General features: G+C 37.3%; 1 protein-coding gene and 1 pseudogene across 1 annotated transcript in view; one reads left to right on the top strand and one right to left on the bottom strand.

The window, feature by feature from the left end:
* The window catches only part of RELN (reelin), a 535,267-nt gene that overhangs the window by 321,844 nt on the left and 190,792 nt on the right, over nucleotides 1-22,631 (bottom strand). The gene's annotated exons all lie outside the window — the stretch shown is intronic.
* Nucleotides 11,841-13,041, top strand: LOC125161023 (dnaJ homolog subfamily A member 1-like; annotated as a pseudogene).

The raw sequence follows: 22,631 nt of genomic DNA, 5'->3' as shown, positions 1-22,631 counted from the left end.
AAACACTTCGAAAAAGATGATGAGGTGATAATAATAAATGGTCAAGATAAACATTAGCATAGGAAAGATTTATCTCAGAAATCAAATCAGTTAACAGCAAGAATAATAAAAGTAAATAAGCTAAAGCATTTGCTTGACTATTGCAACATGTTTTCACTATTTAACATTTTCCAGAGTATTCTTAAACCACTTGTATCCCAGAAATGCCTTCCAAAACCTCAAGATGAAAATAGTTTTCATACTACCTTCTTATTTATTTTTAAAATATTTTTTAATGTTTATTTATTTATTTAGAGAGAGAGAAAGAGCAAGCAGGGGAGGGGCAAAGAGAGAGGGAATGGGAGAATTACAAGCAGGCTCCGCACCATCAGCACAGAGCCTGACATGGGGCTCAAATTCACGAACAACGAGATCACGACCTGAGCCGATATCAAGAGTCAGGTACTTAACTGACTGAGCCACCCAGGCACCCGCTCATACTACCTTTTTAAATCACTAAAGTTCATCAAAGAAATGTATTTGAGCAGCTCTCCTTTGTTAAACACTTTTTAACTAAGTAAGCTTTGTGTTAGTTTGCCTCAGAGGCATCCTTAGGCAAAACAAGGACAAAACTGGTGAAATAGTTTATCAATTCCAAAGAAGACCTCAGTAAAAAATATTTTCCCACTGGATAGTGAATTAACGTGCCTGCATATTTGTGAAAACACTAATGCAAAGTATTTAGGTGTCATTTCTGAATGGACCAATAGAGAGAGTACAAGTTTCAGATACAAAAGAATGGGGGTTACACTCTACTTCTGGCACTCATTCTCTCCATGACTTAGGCCATATCACTTAACTTCCATATGTCTCATTTTATTAATCTATAAAATAACTTGACCAGATAAGGTAACTTCTAAGGCTCCAACAGTAAACATGGAATCAGAATGAACATTTTGGGTTTGTACCACAACTCAGTGGTTTACGCTGACCTTAGATGAGTATTTATTTTTTAGAGAGGACTTTAAAATTTTCAATATCTATTTCAAGGATGTTCTGAAAATCAAAAGAGTTCATTCCCATAAAAAGATTGGGGAAAATGGGAAGAATTATAATGATGATGTTATGACTGGTCATTTCAGAAAATACAGGCACAAAATTGAAAGGGAATTGAAAAAAATCCTTTCACTCTCACCACTTTTATTCAACACAGTTGTTCCCACAACAATCAGACAAGAAAATGAAATAAGAGGCATACATATTGGTAAAGAAGAAGTTAAACTATCACTATTTGCAGACAACATTATACTATCCATAGAAAATTATAAAGACACCATAAAAAAACTACTAGAAAGTAATAAACAAATTCAGTAAAGTATCCAGGTATAAAATTAATACCCAGAAACTGATAGTGTTTCTATATACTAACAATGAAGTCATAGAAAGAAATTTTTTAAAAGCACTATTTACAATTGCACCAAAAGGAATAAAATACCTAGGAACAAACTTAATCAAAGAGGTGAAAGACCTATATTTGAAAACCACAAAACACTGATGAAAGAAACTGAAGATGACACAAATAATGGAAAGATATTCCACGCTTATTAATTGGAAGAATCAATATTGTCAAATGTCCATATTACCCGAAGCAATCTACAGATTCAATGCAATCTCTATCAAAATACCAACAGCATTCTTCAAAAAACTAGATCAAATTATACTAAAATTTGTATGGAACCATAAAAGACCCCAAACAGCCAAAGCAATCTTGAAAAACAAAACTGAAGGTATCACAATCTCAGATTTCAATAAAATCTGTAATCTGATTGTCAAAATCAGCTATAACAATCAAAACAGTTTGGTACTAGCACAAAAATAGACACATAGATCAATGGAATAAAATAGGGACCCGCAAATAAACCCATATGCATATGGTCAATTAATTTATGGCAAAGGAGGCAAGAATACACAATGGGGAAAAGACAATCTTTTCAATAAATGGTGTTGGGAAAACTGGACAGCTACATACAAAATAATGAATATGAACTACTTTCTAACACCATACACAAAAATAAACTCAAAATGGATCAAAGACCTAAATGTGAGCCCTGAAACCATAAAAATCCTAGGAGAGAACACAGACATTGGCCATGGCAATATTTTTCTAGATTTATCTCCTAAGGCAAGGGGAACAAAAGCAAAAATAAACTATTGGGACATATCAAAATAAAAAGCTTTAGCACAGCAATGGAAACCATAATTAAACAAAAACCCAACCTACCTGGGAGAAGATATTTGCAAATGATATATCCAATGTGGGATTAATATCCAAATACATATAAAGAACTGCTACAATGCCAAACAAACAATCTGATTAAAAAATGGGCAGAGGGGAACCTGGGTGGCTCAGTCAGTTAAGCTCAGGTCATGATCTCACAGCTCGTGAGTTCGAGCCCCGTGTCAGGCTCTGTGCTGACAGCTCAGAGCCTGGAGCCTGCTTCGGATTCTGTGTCTCCCTCTCTCTCTGCCCCGTTCCCACTAACACTCTGTCTCTTTCTCTCAAAAATAAATAAACGTTGAAAAAAATGGGCAGAGGATCCAAATAGATACTTTTGCAAAGACAGATGGCCAACAGATACATGAAAAGATGCTCAACATCATTCATCATAAGGCAAATGCAAATCAGAACCACAATGAGAGTACACCTCATACTTGTTATAATGGCTAAAATCAAGACAAGAAGCAAGTGTTGGTGACAATGTGGAGAAAAAGGAACCCGTGTGCACTATTGGTGGGAATGCAAATTGGTACAGCCACTTTGGAAAACAGTTTGGAGGTTCCTCAAAAAATTAAAAACAGAAATACCATTCAATCCAATAATTCCACTACTGGTATTTGCCCAGGGAAAATGAAAACACTAACTCAAAAGGATACGTGCACCCTTATGTTTATGGCAGCATTAGTTACAATGGCCATTATTCCACTATTTACATGGAACCAACTAAATGTCCATCAATAGACAAATAGATAAGGAAAATGTAGTGTATGTATGCAATGGAATATGACACAGCCATAAAGAATGAGACTGTGCCATTTGCAACAGCATGGATGGACCTAGAAGGTATTACATTAAGTAAAATAAGTCAGACTAAGAAAGATAAATTCTATATGATTCCACTGATAAGTGGAATCTAAAAAAAAAGAATAGCGGTGGAGGGGCAGCCCACCCAGCAAGGCAGAGCCCCTGAGTCTGGCTTGCAAAAGCGGAGGTGCCGGACTGTGTGAATTCTGACAGCCAGCGGGACTTAACATCTGGAATGTTAAAAGTCAACAGCTCTGCTCTCAGAGAGCCAGGAGGGTGAGAGGACACCGGGAGGGAGAGTTGTTAAGCCCCGGACGACAGAGCTCAGCTCCGCAGGGAACAAAGGCGCTGGCAAGTGCCATCTTCTTCTCCTATCCCCCAGCCCAAATCCCAAAGGGAACCAGTTCCCGTCACTGAGCTTGCTTGCACTGCGCAAACACCCAACGCTGCGCTTCTGTGGATCCATCCTTCTGACGGGTCTGCCTCCCTCCTGGTGTTGCAGGGCCTCTCCTGTAGGGGACCGCCAATGGCAAAGCAAGTTAAGCCTGTCCCTCCCGCCCCTGTGCACCTTGCGGATCCACCCTGGCTAATATGCCAGATCCCATCGAAGCATTCTTCTCGAAGCTAGAACAAGCAATCCTAAAATTTTTATGGAACAACAAAAGACCCCAAATAGCCAAAGTAATATTAAAGAAGAAGACGAAAGTGGGAGGCATCACAATCCCAGACTTTAGCCTCTACTACAAAGCTGCAATTGTCAAGACAGCACAAAAGCAGACACACATAGACCAATGGAATAGAATAGCGACTCCAGAATTGGACCCACAAAAGTATGGCCAACTAATCTTTGACAAAGAAGGAAGAATATCCAATGGAAAAAAGATAGTCTCTTTAACAAATGGTGCTGGGAGAACTGGACAGCAACATGCAGAAGAATGAAACTAGACCACTTTTCTTACACCATTCACAAAAACACACTCAAAATGGATGAAGGACCTGAATGTGAGACAGGAAACCATCAAAACCCTAGAGGAGAAAGCAGGAAAAAACCTCTCTGACCTCAGCCACAGCAATTTCTTACTTGACACATCTCCAAAGGAAAGGGAATTAAAAGCAAAAATGAACTCCTGGGACCTCATGAAGATAAAAAGCTTCTGCACTGCAAAGGAAACAATCAACAAAACTAAAAGGCAACCAATGGAATGGGAAAAGATATTTGCAAATGACATATCGGACAAAGGGCTGGTATCCAAAATCTATAAAGAGCTCACCAAACTCCACACCTGAAAAACAAATAATCCAGTGAAGAAATGGGCAGAAAACATGAACAGACACTTCTCTAAAGAAGACATCCAGATGGCCAACAGACACATGAAAAGATGCTCAACATCGCTCCTCATCAGGGAAATACAAATCAAAACCACACTCAGATATCACCTCACGCCAGTCAGAGTGGCTAAAATGAACAAATCAGGAGACTATAGATGCTGGCAAGGATGTGGAGAAACGGAAACCCTCCTGCACTGTTGGTGGGAATGCAAACTGGTGCAGCTGCTCTGGAAAACAGTGTGGAGGTTTGTCAAAAAATTAAAAATAGACCTACCTTATGATCCAGCAATAGCACTGCTAGGAATTTACCCAAGGGATACAGGAGTACTGATGCATAGGGGCACTTGTACCCCAATGTTTATAGCAGCATTTTCAACAGTAGCCAAATTATGGAAAGAGCCTAAATGTCCATCAACTGATGAATGGAGAAAGAAATTGTGGTTTGTGGTTTATATACACAATGGAATACTACGTGGCAATGAGAAAGAATGAAATATGGCCTCTTGTAGCAACGTGGATGGAACTGGAAAGTGTTATGCTAAGTGAAATAAGTGATACAGAGAAAGACAGACACCATATGTTTTCACTCTTATGTGGATCCTGAGAAACTTAACAGAAGACCATGGGGAAGGGGAAGGGGAAAAAAAAGATTAGAGAGGGAGGGAGCCAAAGCATAAGAGACTCTTAAAAACTGAGAATAAACTGAGGGTTGATGGGGGGTGGGAGGGAGGGGAGGGTGGGTGATGGGTATTGAAGAGGGCACCTTTTGGGATGAGCACTGGGTATTGTATGTAAACTAATTTGACAATAAATTTCATATTAAAAATAAATAAAAATTAAAAAATAAATTTAAATAAATTTAAAAAATGAACAAAACAAAAAGCAGAAACAGAACTATAAATGTAGAGAACAATGGTTGCCAGCAGGGATTTGGGCAAAATGGATGAGGGAGAGAGGGAGATACAGGCCTCCAGTTATGGAATAAAAAGCAGAGCATAGGAATACAGTCAATGATATTGTTATAGTGATATAATGGGAAACATAAGCTATGCTTATGGTGAACATAGCATAATGTAAAAACTTGTCAAATCACTAAGTTGTACCATTGTGTGCCGACTATACTAAAAAAACAAAATCCCAAAGTATATAGGATGAAAAGTCACTCCCTTACCCTCAGGGAAAAAAGGCTATAAATTCTGGAATGTTTTATGACTGTGACAAAGCTAATGAAAGATCTAATAAAATACAGGATATCTAACCTAGTTCATTAGTCATAACAAATTAGGACAATATTGGTATCTTCTTATAAAAAAAATTCTGCTGAAGTACATCCAAGGACTTCACTTTACTTTGGAAAAAACAAATTTTTGATTATTTTTTCTGTTCTAGAAATAATGTGTGTATTATGAGAAATTTAAAAAAATATACAAATGTATTCATGTGAAAACAAAATTACTCATATTCATATCCAGGAGAGATAATCACTATTAACATTTTAGTAAACTATGTTCTAGACTTTAAATTAATTCATGAATATCAAGTTTTTTAGAAAATTACTTGCCTAAAAAGGTTTCTTTTCCTTTACATTTACTATTTATTAATAGTAAATATTATAAATATTATTTATAAATAGTTCCTATATCATTAAATATTTTTAGAACAAGATTGTTATTGGCTAAATAATGTTCCACCATATAGCCATATTGTAGTTTCTTCAACCATTACAATATTGTTGGAATTTTTTAAGTTTATTTATTTATTTTGAGAGAGAGAGAGTAAGCGCGAGCAGAGGAGAAGGCAGAGAGGGAGAGAGAGAGAATTCCAAGCAGGCTCCTCACTGTCACCGCAGAGCCCAATGTGCATCTTGAACTCACAAACCGTTGAGATCATGACCTGAGCCAAAATCAAGAGTCAGAGGCTTAACCAACTGAGCCACCCAGGTGCCTCATTATTGTTGGAATTTTATTTGTTTCTATTTTTTAATATTTTAAATAATGAAGTATATGAATCTCTGACCATGTCTTTTATTTTCCCCCCAATTTTATTGAGATATAACTGACACATAACACTGCACAAATTTAGGGTGTACAACATGTTGATCTGAAACATTTATACATTGCAAAATGATCACCATTATAGCATTAGCTAACACCTTCATCCTGTCATATAATTACCATTCTTTTTATGGTGAAACATTTAAGGTCTACTCTCTTGGAAACATTAAAGTATATGATACAGTATTGTTACCAATAATTACTATGTTGTACATTAGATCCTCAAAACTTATTAATTTTATAACTAGAGGCTTGTTCCCTTTGACCAATATTTCCTGATTTTTCCTACCTCTCAACCCCTGGTAATTACCATGCTACTCTCTGTTTCTCTGAGTTAGACATTTTTAGCATATCTTGTGTTTTAAGATAGATTTCCAGGACTTGGATAATTAAATTAAGGGCATAAACATGGAGGCCATAGTTCCAAACCGCATATAAGGAAGGGTAGCTTTGTCAACCGATGTCCCAGAGAGCACCCTCCCCAAGATACCCTGGTGGCATTGAGCATCATCAGTGTACAGTTTTCATTCCAAAGGTGTCTTGTTACTTTTAGTTTCCACCCCACTGATTATTAGTAAGGATATTTTGCATGTTTGTCGGTTACATTTTTCAGCTTTGGGAATTATCTATTCATGTCCTTGCCCATTTTGCTATGGGTTTTGATGTTTTTCTAACCAATTTACAAGAACTCTTTAAAAATTATTTTTTTACATTTATTCATTTTTTGATAGAGAGGGACAGAGCACAAGCGGAGGAGGGGGAGAGATAGAGGGGGAGACACAGAATCTGAAACAGGCTCCAGGCTCCGAGCTATCAGCACAGAGCCCAACACAGGGCTCGAACTCAAACCATGAGATCATGATCTGAGCCGAAGTTGGATGCTTAACCGACTGAGCCACCCAGGCGCCCCAATTTACAAGAATTCTTTAAATGTGAAGGCTATTAAGTCTATACTATATATTACTTTTTAAAATATTTATTTATTTTTCAGAGAGCGGGAAAGGGACAGAGAGAGAGAGAGACAGAGGATCTGAAGCAGGTTCTGTGTTGTCAGCACAGAGCCAACGCAGGGCTCAAACTCATGACCTGGAACCTTGAGATCACGACCTGAGTCAAAACCAAGAGTCAGACGCTTAATCAACTGAGCCACCCAGGCATCCCTATGCTGTATATTTCTTACCAATATTTTGTATGCAGTTTATAATTAGTCTCTTTATATGTATGCTTTTTAATAAAAAGAATTTCAAATTTTCATGTAATCAAATCTATCATTCAATTTCCTTCTAATTTTTCTAGAAGCTCTTTCCCCTTCTAAACTCAATTGAATAGATAGATATGTGCATGCATTTTCTCCTGGAAATTTTTTCTGTTCATCTGGAATTTATTTTGGTATATGGGTATTCAGTTGGAATTTAAACTTATTTTTCTCATTTATTAAAACAATTTCTTTGTATATATTATTGAATAACTTTTTATCAACCTATTTATTATTTATTAAAAAAATTTTTTAATGTTTATTTTTGAGAGAGAGAGAGAGACAGAGCGTGAGCAGGGGAGGGGCAGAGAGAGGGGAAGATACAGAATCTGAAGCAGGCTCCAGGCTCTGAGCTGTCAGCACAGAGCCTGATGCAGGGCTCAAACTCACCAGCTGTGAGATCATGACCTGACCTGAAATCAGATGCCTAACCAATCAAGCCACTCAGGTGCTCCTCAACCTATTTACTGTAGAATCTTTTCTATATTATATTTTCAATCATTTATTTCATGAACTATCATACATTTCTATTGATGTGAAAGGTTTCACATCAATTTCTACACTAAATTTCTACACTAAAAACTATCCACACTAAGCTCAATTATATAAATAGAATAGTCAGGGAATTGGGAATAATGTTTTCTTCACGACTTCTGACTTTAATAGAAATAAACAGTGCTTATATTACCCATAATTAAATCATGCTCAGGAAGTGGAAATGCAAAGTGAAACTTTCAAAATCTGTAGATTATGCTTATTTCTAGTTGTTAAACATCCATTAATCCCGATAATTTCAGGCAATAATTTCTATGGCAGTTTGAGAATGCATGTTTGTCAGCTGAGCATTTATATGGGTAAAATGTAATGAATTTTAGGAAAATATAATAAACCTGAGCCTTCTTGTCTAAAAATACTGAGGGAGGGTCTGGAATTAAGACACAAGGTACGATATCGGAGGCTAAAAGCAGGAAAATGGAGAGAACACCTCTGGTATAAGGAATGGACTGCCACCTAGTTCCTATGCTTTATAAGCATTATCAAGAAATTGAAAACCAACAAGTATAAAGAGAATATGCTAAAAACTTGCAGGCAGAGAAAATATAATAATGTTCAAGATAACAATAAAATTGTGTCATTTTCATGTTCTCAATTACAGCATGGAAAGTCTTCAAAATTTTCAGAGAGTATTACTTTTAATCTGGAATTCTATTTCTGGCCAACCTATCATCAAATGTAAGGAATCAGGGGCACCTGGGTGGCCCAGTCAGTTAAGCGTCTGACTCTTATCAGCTCAGGTCTTGATCTCAGGGTCATGAGTTCAAGCCTCATATTTGGCTCAAGAGAGAGGGAGAGAGAGAGAGAGAGAGAGAGAGAGGAGAGGGAGAGGGAGAGCAAGACCCGCATACTTAAAAAAAATTAATAAGGAAGAAAATATTGTACTTCTCATGTATAATCACTCGGGAAGCAACTGAAAAAGTGCTCCAAGAAGAGTAACAGAGTAAATTAACAAAGAGAAGAAATAATTAAAGGTGATAAGTTGCTTGAGAAGGAAAAAAATCATAGTATATCATTTGGTTCTACAGTGAATAATATTGATATAATCATTGATTGAAACACTGATGACTGATTTTATTTAAGAATGTGATATAATACTTACATTGGGCAAATATGGAGATGAAGTTGTGTGTTGAGGGGCAATGGTATAAAACAAATGTATACCTTCTTCTACCATAATCTGAAGTCACTTGATTTGAGTGTATTTAAAAATATGGTTATCAATACCAGAAGCAACAGCTACAATGATGACAGTGGCTTACTTTGGAAGTGTTTCTGGAAGGAGTGGAGAAGGAAAGCCTTCCTTTCTACTATAAGCCATTTCTTCTTAAATGACATTCAAAACATTTTTGTCAAAAATAAAATTTAATTTAAAAGAAATGAATATCAAAGCAAGCAAAAGGAAGGAAATACTTAAGATTAAAGAAGAAGAAATGAATAAAAGAGTAAATAGAAAAACAATAGAGAAAAAGCAATGAAACCAAAAGTTGGTTCGTTGAAAAAAAATAAAATTGACAAATCATTTGCTATACTGAAAAGAAAAGAAAAGAAAGAGGAAGAAAGAAAGAAAATCAATTTACTAAAATCAGGAGTGAAAGAGGAGATATTACTATTAACTTTGCAGAAATAAAAAGGATTTTAAAGAAATACTATGAATGGTTAATCCTAACAAACTAGATAACCAAGATGAAATGGACAAATTTCTGGAAAGATGTAAATGACTGAAACTGACTCAATAAGAAATTGAAAATCTGAATAGACCTATAATAAGCATACAGATTGCAGCAGTAAAAAAACACATCCCACAAAGAAAATCCCAGGTCTACATGGCTTCAATTGGTGAATTCTATAAAATGTTTAAAGAAGACTTAACACTAATCCTTCACAAACTCTTCCAAAAAACAGATGGGGGGATACATTTTTCCAACACATTCTAGGAGGCCAGTATACCAAAACTAGGCAAATATATTACAAGAAACAAAAATTACACAAATACCACTTATGAATATAGACAAAAAAAAAAAAACCTGTCAGCAAAATAGTAGCAGATTGGAATCCAGCAACATGTTAAAAGGATTATACACCATGACTACACAGGATTTAACATACGAATACAATATACAAATGTTGTTTCAATAAACAAAAATCAATCAATGTAATATACCACATTAATAGGATAAAGGGGAAACAAAACTGTGATCATATCATTAGATGCCATAAGATCATTTGACGGCTTCCAATATCCTTTCATGCTAAAAAAAAAAAAAGACATTCAACAAACTAGGAATACAAGGAACAGCTTCAAACTGATAAATGCCATCTATAAAAAATTGAGTTAAAATGATACTTATTGGAGAAAATGAAAGTAACAAGAATGAAAAAGACAAGAAAGCTGCTCTTGCCACTTTTATTCAACATTGTATTGGAGGTTCCAGTCAGGGATATCAGTCAAGAAAAAAAACTATAAGGCATCCATATTGAAAAGGAAGAAGTGAAAATATCTCTATTTGACATATACTAACATAATGACATAATCTTGTGTATAGATATATTAAAGAATCAACAAGAAAATTATTAGAACTAAGAAATAAATCCAGCAAGGTTACAGAACAAAAGACCAATATACAAAAATAAGTTGTTTTTCTATACACTATCAATGAATAAACTGGAAATACAATTAAGAAAACAATTCCAGGGGCACCTGGGTGGCGCAGTCGGTTAAGCGTCCGACTTCAGCCAGGTCACGATCTCGCGGTCCGTGAGTTCGAGCCCCGCGTCAGGCTCTGGGCTGATGGCTCAGAGCCTGGAGCCTGTTTCCGATTCTGTGTCTCCCTCTCTCTCTGCCCCTCCCCCATTCATGCTCTGTCTCTCTCTGTCCCAAAAATAAATAAATAAATAAATAAATAAATAAATAAGACAACAATTCCATTCACAATAGCATCAAAAACATGAGGTTAGCAAAATAAGAGCCAGAATTATACATAACAAAATATAAAACATTGCTGAAGAAACTAAAAGAGGTCTAAACAGATGGAAAGAAATCTCATGTTCATAAATCAGAAAACTTAACTACTGTTAAGATGGCAATAATACCAAAATTGATCTACAGATTCAACACAGTACTTTTCAAAGTCTTAGCTGAGTATTTCCCAGAAATGTATAATCTGATCATAAAATTCACACAGAAATGGAAGGGGTTAGGAGAGTCAAAATCATCTTGATGGAGAGTAACAAAATTGGAGGACTTGTACTTCTTATCAACTTACAGTAATCACAACAGTGTGATATTAACAGAAGAACAAACAGATCAGTGGAACAGAACTGAGAGTCCAAAAATGGGCTTTCACATTATGGCCAATTACTTTCTGGCAAGGGAGCCAGGACAATACAAAGAAAAAAGAGGTCTTTTCAACAAAAACCTTTCCCATTCAGTCAACAGGAAATCCACATGTAAAAGAATGAAGATGGGGGAACTTTGCAGAACACTCGGTGAAAAGTGTAGGAGTGGCATCTGTGCAGGCTGCAACCAGCAACACACTCCTTTCTGCTCCCTCACACTGGTCTCAGAGCTCACCAGCTGTAGAAAATGGTGAAAGAAACCACTTAATGTGATGTTTTGGGGGTCAAACCCAATGCCATCCAGGAAGAATTGAAAAAGGCTGACAGGCCCTGAAGTACCACCCTGATAAGAATCCATAAGAAGGAGAGAAGTTTAAGCAGATTTTTCAAGCTTATGAAGTGCTCTCTGAAGCAAAGAAATGGGGATTATATGACAAAGGAGGAGAACAAGCAATTAAAGAAGGTGGAGCTGGTGGTGGTTTTAGCTCCCTGATGGACATCTCTGATGTTTTCTGGAGGAGGAGGAAGGATGCAGAGAGAAAGGTGAGGTATAAAGGTTGTGTATCAGCTCTCAGTAGCCTTAAAAGATTTACATATGATGCAAGAAGAAAACCAGCTCTGTAGAAGAATGTGATTTGTGACAAATGTAAAGGCTGAGACGGTAAGAAAGGAGTGGCAGGATGCTGTCCCAATTGCAAAGGTACTGGAAAGCAAATAAGAATTCATCAGATAGGACCTGGAATGGTTCAGCAAATTCAGTCTGCATGCATGGAGGGTCAAGGCCATGGGGAATGGATCAGTCCTAAAGATAGATGCAAAAGCTGAAATGGAACAAAGACAGTTTGAGAGACGATTTTTAGAAGTTCGTATTGACAAAGGCATGAAAGATGGCCAGGAAATAACATTCCATGGTGAAGGAGACCAAGAAACAGACTGGAATCAGGAGATATTAGAAATAGACTGGAATCAGGAGATATTATCATTGTTTTAGATCAGAAGGACCATACTGTTTTTACTGGGCAAGAAGACCTTTTCATGTGTATGGACATAGTGCTGGTTGAAGCACTGTGTGGCTTTCAAAAGTCAGTATCTACTCTTGACAACTGAACCATTCTCATCACCTTTCATCAAGGTCAAATTGTCAAGCATGGAGATATCAAGTGTGCTAAAGGAAGGCATACTAATTTATCATAGACCATATGGAAAGGGTTGCCGAATCACTGAATTTAAGGTAAACTTCCCGGAGAATGGCTTTCTCTCTCCCAATAAACTCTTTCCTGGAAAAACTCCTACCTGAGAGGAAGGAAGTAGAAGAGACTGATGAAATGGACCAGCTAGAACTGGTGGACTTTGATCCAAATCAGGAAAGATGGCACCATTACAATGGAGAAGCATATGAGGATGATGAACATCATCTTAGGGGTGGTGTTCCATGTCAGACCTCTTAATGGGGCCAGTGAATAACACTGCTGGCATTTTATATGTGATAGTGAAGGACTATAATCATATCTCACTGCTTGCCGTTGTTTTTAATATTCAACTATAGTAGTGTTTTAAAAGTTAAATGAAGAATAAACTCCAACATAAAAGCTCTGATTTTGCCCTGTATATATGATTACTTCAGTGTGCAAGATAAGCTTAATACTTCTAAAAACCACTTTTCTTTTAATAGTTTGTTTATTTTGAGAGACAGAGAGAGAGCATGAGCAGGGGAAGGGCAGAGAGAGAGGGAAAGAATCCCAAGCACTTTTCGCACTGTCAGCGAGGAGCCCAATGCAGGGCTCGATCCCATGAACCGTGAGATCATGACCTAAGCTGAATATGAGAGTTGGACGCTTAACTGACTGAGCCACCCAGGTGCCCCTGTAAAAACCACTAAAAAAAAAAAAATCTCCCCTACCATTTCTTAGGCCATGTCTTATAACCGATTTCAGCTCTATATACATGAAACAGCTTGGACTGAAATGCTATTGACTTCAGTCTATGACCCTTAATTGTTTTGCTTTTTAAGTAAGCTCTATGCCCAATGTGCGGCTTGAACTCAAGACCCTGGGATCAAGAGTGGTGTGCTTAACTGACTGATCCAGCCAGGCACCCCTATGACCCTTAATTGTAAGCTACGATGTTATGAAGTTAAAACTTGTATTTAACTAGCAATCAGACAAAAAACTTAATTTGTAGAGAAGCATCGATCTGTAATTACATTAAGTGGGATTTGTTGTGATGTCTCTGCATTTATTCTATTGCCTCACTTGTTACTTGAAGATGGCATACTGTGTAATTTGGCCTGTGGTAACAGTGATCGAAATGATACTTCTCTAAAGAAGAGGTTTATCGTAATATGGAGCTGCTTGAGGGATTACACTTGTAGAATTGCATGCCTTTCTGCTATGCCATCTTTTTATTTTTTATTTATTTATGTATATAATTATATAATCAGTCCTGGCTATACTTTTTTTCCTTCTCTTTGGACCTTGATAAGCTTCAAGTAGTGACTTTGGGAGCAGGGTTACTTAGAGTGAAGCGATCTTTACATTGAGAAGTAATTTGCATGTATGAGATAGGAAGGTATTTTAGATGTTTTTACAGGCTTACTTGAAACCATTTAACTTATGCTCCAAAATAACTATAATTTAATGTTAGTACTATAGCTTTAATTGTATGTTTAAAAGCACACAAGCTTAAATCTGGATATCAGAATTAAGCAATTCTTGAAATGTATGAATGTCTCCTTAATATACTGATTACAAAGCAAAATAATAATAATAATAATAATAATAATAATAATAATAAAGAATGAAGTTGGACCACCTAATTCATACCAAATATGGAAATTCACTTGAAATGGAATACAGACTGAAATGTAGTAACTAAAATTATAAAACTCTTAAAAGATAACATAGCGGTAAATCTTCACGACCTTGTATTTGGAAATGCTTTCTTAAATACAACATGAAAAGCACAAACAAAAAAGGAAAACAAATAAACTGAACTCTGTAAAAATTAAAACTTTGCAAAACAAAGGATATCATCAAGGAAGTAAAAAAACAACCCACAGAATGGGAGAAAATACTTGCAAATCCTGTATCTGATAAGAGACTTGTATCCAGTATGTATGCATTTATATATGTTTGTATGTATATTTATACACATATATCTCATATATATAAGCCAGAACAATAAAAGATAAATAACCCAATTTAAAAATTGGGTTAAGGATTTGGGCAAAGGATTTGAATAAACATTTATGCAAAGAAGACATACAAACAGCCAATAAGCACATGGAAAGATGCTCAATATCATCCTTCGTTGGGGAAATACAAATAAAATCACAATGAGATACCACTAAACCTATATCAAGTAGGCTAAAATAAAAAGGACAGACAACAATAAATGTTGATGAAGATGTTAAGAAATTGAACCTCAGATATTTCTAGTGAGAATGTAAAATGCTGTAGCCACTTTGGAAAAGTTTGGCAATTCCTCAAAATGTTAAACACTGAGTTACTGAAAGACCTAAAACTTCCATTTCTAAATGTATACCCAAGAGATTTTAAAACAAAAGTTCACACACACACAACTGTATACAAATGATCTCAGGAGCATTATTCATCATAGGCAAAAGTGGAAACAACCCAAATGTCTACCAACAGACGGATGCCTAAATTAAATATGGTATATACATACAGTGGAGTATCATTCAGCCATAAATAGGGATAAAGTACTGTTCATGGTATTAGCATAAACCTTTCAAAGATAAACCTTGACAACATGATAACTTTAAAAAGCTAAGCATAAAAGACTACATGTTGAATGATTCCATTTACAAGACATGTCCAGAAAAGGCAAATTCATAGAGACAGGAAGTAGATTGGTGGCTGCCAGAGGCTGGGGAAATAGAGCGTGACTGCTCACGGGTGCAAGGTGTCTTTTGGAAGGTGATGAAAATGTTCTGAAATTTTTGATGATGATTGTATGAACCTGAATTATACTAAAAACACTTAAATTGTATATTTTAAAGGGGTGAATTTTATTGCCTATGAATTATATTTCAATGAAGCTGGTATTAAAAAATAAAATTGAAATATATTCTAGAAGGCTGTAGATAAGCTAATAGTATATAGACATACAATCATTATTAAGGATGGTGAGGAGTGTTTTGGGGTTATCTCTGTTTTTTTTTAGAATGATGTTAAAATGGACAAAAAGAAGTGCTTTGTTGCTTGAAACATGCAGAGATCAGACCTAAATTAGTATTTTTTTTAATGCTGCCCTCCTTTAACGCTTCATTAAAAAAGAATGTAGTAGGTGGCCCAAGGAAACTATAAAGCCCCAAACTGCAACCAAATTTCAATTAAAGCAAAGTTTAATTTCTGCATATTATATGCAACTTTGAGCCCAGGGAGTGAATAATCTTTCTTTTGCAATGTGTAAGTAGTGTTTCTCTTACCTGCCTCAGGACACATTTAGATGAAAGAAAACACATTAAATTATTGATGTAATGATTAATTGAAAGTACCCTTAAATTATCTATCATATTTATAGCAAAATCCTTTGGCCCTGTTCAGGCAATACTACAACTCTTACAAGTATGTTCAAAATCAGCCATGCCTGCCTGCCTGCCTGCCTTCCTTCCTTCCTTCCTTCCTTCCTTCCTTCCTTCCTTCCTTCCTTCTTTTGATGAATTACAGTATTAAAGTAAGCAGAATGAATACTTAGGATATCGCCTGGATAATGACTGACTTTTTTATGTGCCTCGTCACATAGAAATACACTCCATCAGCTCAATATAGAACCATATTTGGACTGAATCTCCTTAGTGTTTGAAGTAAACTCCAGTGCTGCCCATGGTGCTACATAGAGTGTCCAGGTGGGATTCCTAGTGATATCATCAGTCTATCACTAGTGAGTCTGATCTGGGATAGCAACACATGTAATAAGAACCATTTACCAGCCTATGAAAAACAGACAGTGGCTCCTGTGACACATATATAACTCACTGCCAAGTGTAACACTCAGGCAGGTGCATTTTCAGGGAACTGACAGGAGATGAGAATGGAGTGGTCATCAGGGGTAGGACAAGTGAACATTTTGCTAGACAGATTTTTATTTTAAGGGTATTTAAAAGGCACCTTTTAAGAGATGGTATTCTAGGGGCGCCTGGGTGGCGCAGTCGGTTAAGCGTCCGACTTCAGCCAGGTCACGATCTCGCGGTCCGGGAGTTCGAGCCCTGCGTCAGGCTCTGGGCTGATGGCTCAGAGCCTGGAGCCTGTTTCCCATTCTGTGTCTCCCTCTCTCTCTGCCCCTCCCCCGTTCATGCTCTGTCTCTCTCTGTCCCAAAAATAAATAAACGTTGAAAAACAAAATTAAAAAAAAAAAAGAGATGGTATTCTAAACCATCTTGACTAGAAATCAATCCATCTAGGAATTGGAAACTTTTAAAAATATACAGAATGTCAGGCCCCATCCCTAATCAGTTTGTTCAGAATCTTGGCATAGGGCTTGGGCACATATAATTCTACTTGTAACCAGGTTTAAAAAAACTACTGGTCTGAGCAGATACACAGCTATACATTTTTCCCTATGAGTTACAAACTGCAACCAATGTTTCGCCATCCCTCTCAGTAACATCTTTCATTCTGCTAACAAACACCACTATCAGTAAGTTATTTTATTACTTCTTTCTCCAGCCAAAGACTCTTTAGAGAGGATTAAAATTTATCCCATGGGCCCTAGTAAGGGATTGTCCCTCAGTTCCCCTTGATTTTTCAGTGTCTTTGGTATATGAGAAGCATATGTCTTTTTAACTCACAACAAAACAACAACAACAACAACAACAACAACAACAACAACAACCAGACAGAATAGTTTTTCAGTGAAATAAGATTCCCCTGTTAACCTAAAGGGACACTGTATGAAATGATGCATTTTCAGAGTTGTCTGTGGTACAGTCACTCGTAAGCTGGGGTATAGGCAGGATTTCTCAGCCTCAGCACTACTGACATTTGAACTGGATAATTCTTTGCTATAGGGGGCTGTCCCATTCACTGTACAACGTTTAGCAGCATCCCTGGTCTCTAACCTCTGGATATGACAACAAAAAATGTCTCCAGACATTGTCAAGTGTTCCCTCAGAGCACAGGTAAAATTGCCCCTGTTTGAGAATCCCTGGAATATAGTTTTGTAAGAACTCAGCCCATATCAAAATTATAATATTTACACTAAACCTTTTGTTTACCACATTGAATATTATTCATTTTGACATTTATACTATGAACAAAATTTCAAATTTGGCTCATGTCTAGGAGTCTAATTATATATAATATCTCCTAATGCCAAAGAGCATTTTCTATTGAAGTCAATTTTGGTAGCACAGTCATAATCAGTTTCCTGCTTTGCTCCAGACAAAAGAGAAAAATAAGATCTCTCTCTCTCTCTCTCTCTCTCTCTCTCTCTCTCTCTCTCTCACACACACACACACACACACACACACACACACATTCTGCAGTAGATATCTGGATAAATGGTCCTTGCTGGCTCAAGCTAAGACTCAGTTTTAGGAAAGTTGTTTTGTCTGACTCACATTTTCTGTGAGTTTAGTCTTTGACTAACATAGCCCTTAGGGTTGGGGAAGTTGAAGCGCATAGTATTTTTGTTTAAAAGGCCTTTCCTCGAATTGAACACAATGTTGTTAGAGAAAACCCAGTATGGTTAAATGGGAATGAATGAAAATAGTAGATAGAAACATCAACATTCAAAGATATAAACATCAACATTAAAAGGCTTTTCCTCGAATTGAACACAATGTTTTTAGAGAAAACCCAGTATGGTTAAATGGGAATGAATGAAAATAGAAGATATAAACATCAACTTTCAAAGTCAAGAGCATACCACAAAGACCAAGGATTCCCTAACAGAAAAAAGACTGAACCGATTAATCATAAAATTAGGTATTTTAGAGTTGAATTACATGCTTTATGATTTCTCTTTCTTCCCCTGGCTGGGAAGACATGAACAAATCATCCAATTTCTGAAACTCAGCTAAAAGAAAGCCTTTACTGCAAACAAAGGCAGAGACAGTGTAGCTAAAAGTAAGTCATGGAAAATGAATATTTTAAAATTCCTTTGGAATTACAAGGTCCCCTGACTAATAGCACAGAAATGATGGCCCAACATTACAATTTTTGCCCCAGTAAATATACACTATTTACATTACATTCGCGATAAAGTAGCAACCAGGAAGACCATCTTGACACAGCTTGGCGTTTATAATGTCATTCTCTGCCTTCCTGTGAATATCCCATTTTTGTACAACGCTAAAGAAATCACATTTTCATTCTTCTGTAGTTCATTATGGCTCATTGCTGTAGCAACTGCCAAACCAGTCAATTTGTATAAATAATAGAACAAGCTTCTATTGTCTCTCATCGGACACAGTGCCAACTAGTTGGTCTACCTTCTCCAAGAGGGAAATCATGTTTTTAAACTCTTTATCTAATTTTAAGGTCCCTGGAGGTATCCTCAGTAAATTCTCCTGGAGCCCTGAACTGAGGGTATGTACTCAAGTACTTACTCCTTTAAATTAGGTCATAGAAAGACTACTGATTCCCATGTTGCCATTAGATAAAGAACAAACCCCTATGTGAGTATTTGCAAACCCAAGTGAATTTGTTTTCCTTCTGATTTTTTATAATACTGGCAATCTAGTGACCTTGTTTTTTCTAAATTACTCATCTCCCCAGCACATCAATTAATGTTTGCCTGATTCAGATTTCTGGAATCAATCACGCTTCCCTAAAGAAGTAAAAAGTGGCTGTGGGCTCCTTGTTTTACAACTTTAATTCTCCGCTTGGTTTTTGTCTTCCAGCATCATTTCTAGCAGTGAGAAGAATAGATAACAATCTTCTTTTTTTTTTATTTTTTTTTCAACGTTTTTATTTCATTTTTGGGACAGAGAGAGACAGAGCATGAACGGGGGAGGGGCAGAGAGAGAGGGAGACACAGAATCCGAAGCAGGCTCCAGGCTCCGAGCCATCAGCCCAGAGCCTGACGCGGGGCTCAAACTCACGGACCGTGAGATCGTGACCTGGCTGAAGTCGGACGCTTAACCGACTGCACCACCCAGGCGCCCCCCTAGATAACAATCTTCTTACCCTACATATTATTTGTAAATCCAAATTTTACAAAATTTGTAAGCCCAAAATGTACAAAACAGAAGTATTCAATGGTTAAATAAACTAAGGGTCTGTAAAAGTAAACAGGTACATAGCTATAGGGTCATCCTCATATACCTATAATGGTATGACCTACACCTAAAATTCTTAGAGATTTCTTCTTTTGAACAGCAATTCATTTCTCTTTTGCTGCTTTAAAAGTTTTATTTATGGGGCGCCTGGGTGGCACAGTCGGTTAAGCGTCCGACTTCAGCCAGGTCACAATCTCGCGGTCTGTGAGTTCGAGCCCCGCGTCAGGCTCTGGGCTGATGGCTCAGAGCCTGGAGCCTGTTTCCCATTCTGTGTCTCCCTCTCTCTCTGCCCCTCCCCCGTTCATGCTCTGTCTCTCTCTGTCCCAAAAATAAATAAACGTTGAAAAAAAAAAGTTTTATTTACAGATGATTTTAGATTTATGGGAACGTTGCCAAGATAGTACAAAAGAGTTTCCATATACCCTTCACTCAGCTTCCTCTAATGGTAACTCCTAACATAACCACAGTGCCTTTGCCAATACTAAAGAATTAACATTCAGATTTTACCAGTTTTTCTAATGATGTCTTCCCCCTCCCCCCCCCCCCCCCACAAGTATCCAATCCAGGACATGACACTACATTTACTAAGATTCCTTTTATAAATACAAACATTTCCAGGCAATGTAATTTATTAAATTACCAACCAACCCTATTATGAACTCATTTATTACATCAATCTTCTTCTGGAAGGAAAAGATAAGGGCAGCGTAAAAACCCTCGGCTTGTGAGGGAATATAAAGGAATTGTGAAGGGAAGGAAATGCTGCCAAGATAGGAGGGTACAAATCAAAGCCAAAAGACATTCAGTTTTGCCTGGGGCAGGCCCTGTGCAGCTAAGTGTAATTAGCTTCCTCAATTACTACATCTGACAAACTAATTTTCATTTGAGAGAAAACAACAAATCATTAATTACGGTAATAAGTCATGGATTAAAATCTTTGTGTGTGGATTCTACATGCTCTGTGATTTGCGCCCTTGGTCAGTCACCATTTTGCTTCCTCAGCCTCTCCAGCACCTCACTCCTGGGAATCTGGTGTGAACACATCTCTGGTGCCCAGTCCTGGACAGCACTACTCACTGATGCCACAGAACCAATTCTGAGCCAACTCTGCCATTGGATATACCTCCTTGTGAGGCCCTTAGTAGCTAGTCTTCTTCTGATAGCTACCCAAAAGCAAAGATGTATTTTTTAGAAGCAGCAAAGTATTGTGATTAAGAGCTTGAACTTTGTAGTCCAATTTGGGTTGAGATCTTAGCTACCACTTAATAGTCTTGATCTTGGGCAAATCAAATAACCTCCCCGAGCCTCGATTTACTCATCTGTAAAGTAGGGGCAATAACAGAACCTAGTTTTTTTTTTTTAACGTTTATTTATTTTTGAGACAGAGAGAGACAGAGCATGAACAGGGGGAGGGGCAGAGAGAGAGGGAGACACAGAATTGGAAGCAGGCTCCAGGCTCTGAGCCATCAGCCCAGAGCCCGACGCGGGCTCGAACTCACGGACCGCGAGATCGCGACCAGAGCTGAAGTCGGACGCTTAACCGACTGCGCCACCCAGGCTCCCCTAGTTATTTTTCATAAGGGGACTGAATGAGATGATCTCCACGACTATGTGCTTGACATATTAGTCATCCTTGACACACATAAGGTCAATCATATCCTTGTTCTTAAACCAATCCTCCAGTCAGGAAGGACAAAGGACAATGGTTTCCGTCCTGCTATCCAGGGAGGTTTAGAATTTACCTGCCTCATCAGATGTATGATCTTGGGGATCAGCCATGATTCTTGAGAACTTGTTGTGTTGCTTTCTATATCTCCTTTACTGCCAGGCAGACCTGGGATCCTTTTCTCACATGAACATCCCTAAGGCACTCCTTTTCTCCCTTCCACATTGTCTCATTGGAATTTAGACTTGAACTAGACACCTGCTCCCAAGACCTCCTGGTTATACTGCCAGGCACTATACTAGGCACTCAGGATGAGGAAAAAGCAGTGAAAAAAAAATATGTTTTGTGCCCGCAAAAGTTTTATCTGTAGTCACCCACAGCTGGAGTTCTAGATACAAACCACCCTTTCTCTTGATTGCCTGTACAGATTTGTCACTGGGCTTCAATTAAGGGAAATTCCAAGATCAGTCTCCCTTGGCCTGTGCTATCCCCTGCCTGGGCCAGAGTCTCTGGCCATTCTCTGCTGTAGGGTCAAGTTTGTGAGCATTGGTGTCAGACCTATCGCCTCCTTTCTACTTGATTTTCGTATGTTAGGCGTTGCAATGACCATCACATTTCGCAGCAGAGTTGCACTTCATAAGAGCAATGAAAGCATCCATGAGGTTATAACCTTACTAGTAATAATAAACAGAAACTGTCAGAATTACCTACTTTAAGTAACTAACTGGTTTAGAGATTTAAATACTCTGTACCTCCACATGTCTTGAATCTTGAGTGGGAAACTCAGGGAATCACATAGCTAGTGATTCCTACATTCAAATCATACATTATCTATCAATAATATGTATTTTTGTATGAAGAGATCTGCTTACATAGGAAGCATTGTTATAAATATTAGAACAATGGCAAAGTTATATTGTTTTACAATATACAATATACAATAACAATTGTTATATTGTTTTACAAGCTGTGCCTCTGTGGGGAGAGATCAGTGCTTCTGTAGTATATGCTGTTCTATCAGTATTCATCACCTATCACATTTACAGTCTGAGGCTTGCTTTCAGTTCCTTTGACCACCTAAGCATTTCTTACCACAGGACATTTGCATGTGCTGTGCAATTACCTTT

This window comes from Prionailurus viverrinus, chromosome A2, assembly GCF_022837055.1.
Source record: "Prionailurus viverrinus isolate Anna chromosome A2, UM_Priviv_1.0, whole genome shotgun sequence".
Classification (NCBI taxonomy): domain Eukaryota; kingdom Metazoa; phylum Chordata; class Mammalia; order Carnivora; family Felidae; genus Prionailurus; species Prionailurus viverrinus.
This window is presented reverse-complemented; position numbering and strand designations above follow the sequence as displayed.